Genomic DNA, 8,611 nt, shown 5'->3' with positions numbered 1-8,611 from the left:
GCGTCTGTGCAAGGGTGCAGGAGTGGGTGTCCGTGAGCGGGGCTGAGGGCGCAGGGCTCTGGGAGCAGGCCCGGCCGCCCGCCACTGCCGCCCCCAGTGCTGAGTGTCTCTGCGCCGCCGCTGGGCGTCTCTGGGCGCCTGCGGGAGGCTGAGCGAACAGCCCGCTCCTCACGGTGATCCCGGGCACGCCGCCGCCCGGGGCGCGGCACGCCTGAGCCCTGCTCCACCCCTCACCCCCCGCCTTCGAGTTCTCCGACCCGTGGGCGCTCAATGGGCTCTCGGGGGCAACGGCCGGAGAGGATGCGCCATTAGCCCGAAGGACGAAGGACGGAGCGGCGCCTGTTTCACGCTGGCGCTTTTCTGCGAGCGTAGGGGCAGCTCATCAGTCTTGAGCTGCCGCCGACCTGTGGCTGCCCTGAGGCTCAAGCTAGAGCGCAGGAAGGACCACGGCGGGTACCAAGGCGGGGCTGGCTCCCAACAGGCCAGGCGCACACAACCCTAATGCAAAGGCACTGGACACGTTGCTAACACGCCTGACACAGACAGGAGTGTGAGACAGGCCCCTGAAACCCAGCTAAGAGGTCAGGTCCCAGATACAGGCAAGTTTGTGTGCACATTTCACTCCCTTGAACCGCAGCTCTCCCTGGGTTTCGCACCCTGTGGGGTGAAGAGCGCCCAGGTTCAGAAGTCCTAGGGAAGAGAAGTAGCCTGAATCACTCCTTGTTCCCTTTACTCACTTAGGCCCTAAGTTGGGCCCTGACAGGGAGGGTTCACCCTGCATCCTGCCTCCCGGAGGCCGGCGAGGGGACAAAGACCTCAAATCCAGTTATTCCTGATCATTCTAATAATGTGTGATTCCATAGCCAGAAGCAGACAAGAGCCAGGGGCTGCCTCCTTCTGAGGGCCCTCCAGGGGCCTGCCTGGGGACAGGGGGCTCCAAAGGACAATAAAAGAGGAACTAGGGATGAGAATATGATTTCAGGTCCTCTTTCTTAGGTGGCTCAAGTGCTAAAGAATCCGCCTGCCAGTGCAGGAGATGCAGGAGACAACGGGTCTGATCCCCGGACCAGGAAAAACCCCTAGAGGAGGACATAGCAACCCACACCAGTATTCTTCCCTGGGAAACCCCATGGACAGAGGAGCCTGGTGGGCTTCAGTCTATGGGATTGCAAAGAGTTGGACGAGGCTGAGCATGTGTACACAAGCATTCCTGGAAAGATGGGAGAATTTTGAGGAGGGTAGGGGCTGACTCCTCCCAGTAAGGCTCAGCAAGGGACTGGCACCAAGGGGCTGCTCCAGAAAGACTAGGGACTGAAGGAAGAAAAGCAGTAAATGAGTCAGAGAAAGTAGAGGACCACCTAAGAGCTGAGGGAGCTCTATACACAGGCACAAATAGTGTATCTAGGCTCTGTGCGCGCGCGCGCGCGTGTGTGTGTGTGTGTGTGTGTGTGTGTGTGTGTGTGTGTGTGTGTGCAGTTGTTTGGGGAAGGATGTGTGAAACTGGAGGTTAAGCTGGAAATATATCACTGAGGGTCTTATAAGGTAAACTAGAGGTAGGTTTTAGAATCATAGTCAAGTTTGTTTAAGGAATGACAATGGCCAACTGGAAGGTGGATTTGAGGAGCCAGGATTGGAGAAGGTGACTGGTTAGAGGCTCATTCAATCATTCATTCATTCAACAAATACTTAGTGAGAGCTTACTAAAAGTGTATGGTACTAAGAGAGTGAAACGGATGCAATCTAGGATCTCAAGGAAGTTCTAGAACCTGATCACATAACTGCTGTGCTTATGTGGAACTGACCTTCCAGTGGAGGAGGAAAGCCAGACACAAAAGGATAAGTACATGGAATGTGAGTGTTGATAAGTAAAAAGAAGGAAGATAGTGTTGGGCGAGCAGGCAGGAGAGGTAGAGGTGCATGAGGTCAATTTGGGGTAAGGTGTCTCTGAGAAGGTGACATCCAAGCAGAGACCTGAAGGAGGTGAGGGATAGTGGGAGGAAGAGCTGTCCAAATAGGGGAAATTCCAAGTGCAAAAGCCCTAAGGGGAAGCGTGCCATTTACTCAGATGGGGAAAGACTCGTGGGAAGTCGATGATTTCTATTTTGGACACACTGCAATGAGGTGCCTTCAGGACATCCGGGGATGGTGACCAGGAAACAGGAGAGATTTGGGTAAAGATAGGGATTAGAGAGAATGGAACTTTGGGAGCTGATGCAGTTGGAGAGATTAAGGACAGACTTCAGGGAGGAGGATGAAGAGCAACCTGGGGCGTGAGAGTCAATTCTGGGGGAGACTGGCTGCTAGGGATGGTGAGTGGGGGTGAGACCATGTGACTAAAATGGCATCCTCAGAACAGTCCCGGTGCTAGCCGCCCCTCCTCCTGATCCTGCCTGGGCCCACAGCCTCTCCTCACTGGCCAAACTATGGAAACAGGCTGGGTTGTTGACAGAAGCCCCTTTAAACATGACTTGCTGTGGTCCCCTGGCTCACTCTGCCCCCTTCCTGGCCATCACACCCAGCCTGCATTTCCAGTGTCTCCTTCCTCTCTCTGGAGGCCAAATCCTCAAGCAACGTTGCGGCCCCCTCTGCTGTTATCAGTCCTGGGGTGTAGGGGAGCGTGGACTGAGAGTCTGGTGGCCCATGGACTTCCTTGGTGGCTTCTGAGCCTCAGTTTCCCCTTGTATTGGGATCTGGAGAGACCTTCGAGCCCTAACATGATTAGCGTCTCTGAGGCTCTTTCATCACATTTCAGATGGATTCAGTGGTCTGCTGGTAACGGTCCAACTGGCTCTGAGTAGGGTGTAGGGAGGTGTGGTCTTGATTTGTAGCGTTTATCCATTTCCATGGTGTAAATCCTCCCATGATGGCCAATTTCAACCAGCAACACCAAGTAAACTGGTTGGCAAAATTCCTAAACACTTAACAATGGGGCCTCATAAGCTGGTATGAGCGGGCTCCGGCACCTTTGCGGACCCATTCCAGAGACAGAAGAAGCAGAAAGCCTCGGGTGGGATATGGGGGTATCTGCCGGCAAGTGAGGAGGGGACAAAAGCTGAGTTTTCTAGCCTCCCCATCTTTCCTCTCAATGCCAAAGTCATTCCCCAGGGAGAGACTCAGAGCCTCCTCTCTGCCCCCATCGCTCCTCCGATTTTAACCATTTGACATGCTTCCTAGGCCTTCTACCTACTGCATTTCCTACTCAAAAGGGATCTGGTACCCACAACCTCTATCCTTTCCCTTCATCCCTCTCAAAGGGGTACCTTTACTTGGAAACAGAGGCCAGACAGCCATGGGTCATGCCATCAGGACCCACAGTCAGGCCATAGCCACGCTCCCTGTAGACAGCTGACCCAGATATATGGTCCAGCTCTCCCACCAGCTCCCAGGAGTTTCCTCCTGCCCCCTGTCCTCAGTTTCCCCATCTGTAAGATGGGCTGCAAGTCCCGGGCTCTCCAAAGGTTCTTTCCACTGTGAGATTCTGCAGTCTCTACCTTTGCTTGTCTCAACCCCAACGGCAGCTCAGGGCCTCCTCCCTCAGACACATTTCCCCAGACTTCTAGACCCTCCCTGCTCCAGCGGCCCACCCCCACCGCCCCTGGCTCCCCAAGCTCCCCGATAAGGGGCCCAACTAATTGCATTAGGATTTCATGCCAATTAGCCAACAATTACACGGGCAAATTGGTGCCTAATTTGGAGCAATAACAACAACTCCATTGGCCGAGTCAAGATAGCTGCAAAGGAGGCTGCTCTGCTGGCCTGGCCCCCTCAGAGCCCCTGCAGGGTGGAAGCCGGCTCTCCTCCCTGACCTAAGCCAAAGCCTACAGTTCTCCTTTAAAGATCTTTGAACAACTGTTTGTGCTGAGGACGAGGTTTGCTCAGACCTTTGCTAAGTGAAGGTTATAGAGGAAAGGAGAGAAAGTGGGCTGACAAGGCGGGATGTGTGGAGGGGGGTTGGGGTGGCAGGAGCAGAGGCAGGCAAGGCCTCCTTCACTGAGGAGGTGGGGAAGATTTGGAGAGGCAGGGAGGAGGGAAGACATGGGGAGGGGGACAGTAATTAACATGAACAAAGGCTTGGATGCTAGAATGGGTGATGTGAGCTCATGACTAGTGGAGAAACTATTTGGGCCAGAGCACAGGGCGGTGGGAGGAGCTGAGTTCTAAGACGTAGGTAGGGCCAGACTGGGAACACCATTCTGGGGAGCTGAAACATTTTCCTGGGGGCCTAGGGAGCCCCTGGGGGATGGGGGGGGAGGAGGAGGAGACTGTGCTGAGAGTCAATTTGGGTTCCTGACCTTGGACCACCAGCTACCGCTCATCTCACCTGTAGGTGCTGTGGGGTCCCATCTGATCTTCCCTCTTAATATCTCTGGAACCCGCTGCCCTCATTCAGGACCACAGACACTGTAAGAGTAGCTGCTAGTCCTGTCCTGCATGCTCTGTCCATATTTTCCCCAAATGATCAACCTAAGGAACAAATTCAACCATATCTCCTTTGGTTAAACCCTCAATGGCTCCCCAGTGCTCTTGGGATAAAATTCAAACGCCCTATCTCAGCATTCACTGCCTTGTACCCTCTGACCCCTGGAAACCTCCCAGCTTTCCCTTTCTTCCAGCCTCTACACCCACCCTGTGTCCCAGGATCTAGGACCCATTTCCTGATCGTCCCAGGTTCTTGGCTCACCTCCCAGCCTTTGACCACGCTATTCCTTCTACCTAGATTGCTCTTCCAACACCCTTCCTTTGTTATCAAATGCCTCCTTCCAGACCCCCTCCTCTACCTCTCAGATTCCTCCATTCTCTCCTCTGGGCTCCCTTTGTAACCTCCTTCTTCTGTGACACTGTAGATCTGTTTCAGAGCGTTAGTATCAGCGTCTCTTGTCCCACTGGACTCGGAGCTGTTCATGGGCAGGACCTCGAGCTGATTTACTCTGTGTCTCCTTCCTCAGCACCAAAAGTGAACAAAGAAGACAAAGGGATGGGATAAAAACATTTTCCCCTGAGGGTGGTAGGGAAACTGAGGCAGAGAAGTATTCATGAGAAGTATTCATGAATCTGGTGATGTTTCACTCAGAAGAGCTGGGTCAGCTTTCAACTCTCTTGACTAGAGCTAAGCCCTACCCCATCCCTCCAGGTTCTTTTCTGGAACATTGCTGCAAACCTTGGAGTACCTCATTTCAATCCACTCTTATCCAAGTGTTTTTACCTCTGCTTTCTACAAACAAGATAAAGAAAGCCTCTACTAAGCCAAGGATACTCCCCCCAAAATAAAGGTAGCTCTCAGGAGGATAATGGAGAGTAAACTGAACTGCAGCATGAAGGACTGTGGGAAGACTCAACGAGGAACTTTCTGACCATTAGGGCTCAGCCCCTAAAGTGATCCCTAAAGAAATGGCAAAGGGGAAGGGGTAGGGGGGCCTTGGCCCATCCAGGGGAGACCAAACAGAGGCCAGGGGTGGATATGTGGAGCTTCCTGGAGGCATAGAGATGACCTGACTGACTTTCGTAAGAGCTTGGTTCTCACTTAAAGGGGGTTGCCACACCATCTCAAGGCCCATCACTCACGTTAATTACCGAGAAAAAGCCGATTTCTCCTCATTTCCAGACTTCGAATGACAGTATCATTAGGCTGGTAATGTTCAGAGAAATTGTGCGTGTCTGTCTTGGAACACGTCCTGAGCCAGAATGGGTGAGGGTGTCCCCAGCGAGAGGGCTAGTCTCTAAGACACTCCCTGCGGCAGGGGGCCAATCTCAGGAAGAGATGCTGTGCCACCAGGGCAGAGGTGCTGTCCCTCTCTGGTGACGGTGACTTAACCATATCACACGATGGTGTGGGTAACAGCTCACAACACAGAAACCCTGCCAGATGGGAACAGTGCCAACATTCCCCTCTGGGACTTAACAGAAGGACACAAATGCCCTATCAACTGAACTGGAGCTTAGGCCTGACTGCTGCCACAGCCCTTCCCAGCCCGCCTGGACCCTTGGCTCTTAGCTCCCTGTCCGCCTCTGGACCAAGAGGCATCGGGACCCCATCTCGTGTCTGGGAGGGGAGAGTTGGCCACTTCCGCACATTCCTTCGTCCCTCAGCTGCCTGAACGTGAACACGAGCAGAACTCGAACAACAGCTCATATGCCTCTTCACATGCTTCTTCACATTGAAGCCTCACTCAAACCCACTTATCATACACAGAAGCTGAGGCCCAGAGAGGCGAAGTAATTTGCCCAAGTTCAATCCTCTGAGTTAAGCTTGACTCCAGGTCTGCCCAATGTCAAAGCGTAGGCTGAAGACAGTCTTCAATTAAATCCATCCAGCCCTCTGGGAATACCTCCTCGGTCCCTGCTCCCGATACACAGAATTGGACCCAAACAGGCTCTGCCCTCAGAAGCCAAGGTTGGTGAGGGAGAGGCAGGATGTAAAAATATAATTATAGCTCAGCATGATCTGTGCATGACACAAAAGAGGAGATACAAAAGCTTTATCCTCACCAGTAATCAAAGACATGCAAATTAAAACAATACAATGCAATTTTACCTATTGAAATTAATAGTTTTTTTTTTCCAAAGATAGCATCAGTGTTGATGAGAACTGAAATCTGGATCATTCTCAGACTCCCAATGGAAGGGTGAAGGCCATTGCACTGTGGTGTCAGGAGCTTTTAAAACAGACAGACCCCTTGACCCTCTTAATCTACTCTTAGGAACTCAATCCAAGAAATTACCAAAGATGCTGAAAAAGAACCATGCAGAAGGATGCTTATTACCATTATTTGTAGCTATAAAAAATCACAACCACCATAAATGTCTAGCAATAGAGGGCTAGTTAAATAAAATACAATATATCCATATATAAAAGAATATTAGGCAAACAATAAAAGTCATGTTCTTAAAGAACTTTTAATAACCTGGGGAAAGGTTCATTATATAATGATAAGTGAAACAAAGCAGGAAAAGAATCTATACATATAGGATATTCTTAACTTTATAACAAAAATATTTAATCAATTCACTTAAAGAAGTCTGGAAGAAATTAGTTAAGTCTGAGAGGATTATCAGTGACTTTTTGTTTCAATTAATACTTTTGTGTTTCTTCTAAATCTTTTACAAGATTTTTTGGGGAAAGTCATTAGAAACATATGTAGCATGTGTGGTGGTGGAGTTCGGGGGCTAGGCAGCTCAGGATGTCATGAGAACACAGCCTGGCCAGTCCGGGAGGGCTTCCTGCTGGAGGTGACGCCTATGCTGAGTCTCATGTGCATAAGTTTATCCAAAGGATTGGTCCTAGGCTAGGAAACATTATGTACAAGGCACAGAGGCAAGAGAGATCCTGACCTCTCCTGGAAACTCTTCGTAGTTTGCGGAGCTGAGTGAAGGGGCAACAGGTAAGCCCAGTCAGTGAGCGGAGACCTTGAGTAGCTTGAGGAGCTGGCACTTTGCCCTGAGAATAAAGTGGATGTTCCTCTGCGGGGAGGTGATGGGGAGGGGCCGCGGGTGTCGTGTAACATAACAGAATCCAAGTTGTGTTTTACAAAGATCACCATCATGGCCACAGCATGGGGCGTGGGAGATACGGGGAGGCAAGATATGGAAATCTAGGAGCCCGGGAGAGCCGTTAGGAGTCTGTTGCATCATCTGGGTGAGAGAGGGGGTTGGCCTGGGCTGGGCGGTAGTGACAGAGAAGAAGAGAGGAAGGGCGGGCTGGAGCAGTGATTATGAGGAGATTTGACAGGACTCGGTGATTAATTGGAGAGGGGAGGCGGGGTGGGGGAGGGGAGGTGCTGCCTCTGACAGCGGCTCTAGCACACACGTGCATGCACTCAGATTTAGATCGCATGGCTTCAGGAGTGGCTTTCCCCCCCATTCTCCCAAAGGAGCAGATTCGGCGCTCATTCATATCTGGCTGCAAACCCTGGGAGAAGCTGACCTTGGTCCACTCACCACCTGACCTCTGGTTCACGCTGGGGCCCCCTGCATGTGTGGGCTCCCGGTCTGCTGCACCAGAAAGCGGGGGTGGGCAGGGGTACGGGGAAATCCACGTGGAGGGGAGCCGTGGGCAGGGGCAGGCACAGAAAGGCCAAGGCTAGGCCTTCCCTCCGACAGGTACACACGGCCGCACGTGGACCAGGATCCACAGACAGCGCACAGTCGTCCACAGGGACTTCGAGTCAAGGCACAGGCAGAAGAGACGCACAGAGGCACAGCCTGACGTAGGCTGTCAGACACGGGTCCTGTCGCACACAGCCGCACACCCACACTCAGCCAGCCTCCAACACAGTCAGCCCCAGACAGGTCACACACTCAGGCTATTGTGCTCAGCCCAAGTCCCCAGGGGCTTCTGCCCCCAGCCCCACACCCCCTCCTTCCTCCCCAGAAGGACAGGACAGAGGGGCCAGCATAGGGGACTGGCAGAGACACCAGCAGCCAAACGGGGCAGCTGGGAGGGAGGCCTCTAAGAAGGGGTTGCCAAGGCAACAGGCTCCTGCAGAACCAACCAGGGGCTTAGATTCTCGACTCTTATTTTTAGAAGTTGGGCCTGGACCGGTTGGGCCAGCCAGCGGGCCAGGCTTCCCCAGGCAGTGCCTGAGGGTATAGACACCAGCCTCAACCCTGTCCC

Source organism: Bos indicus, chromosome 2, assembly GCF_029378745.1.
Source record: "Bos indicus isolate NIAB-ARS_2022 breed Sahiwal x Tharparkar chromosome 2, NIAB-ARS_B.indTharparkar_mat_pri_1.0, whole genome shotgun sequence".
NCBI lineage: Eukaryota > Metazoa > Chordata > Mammalia > Artiodactyla > Bovidae > Bos > Bos indicus.
This window is presented reverse-complemented; position numbering follows the sequence as displayed.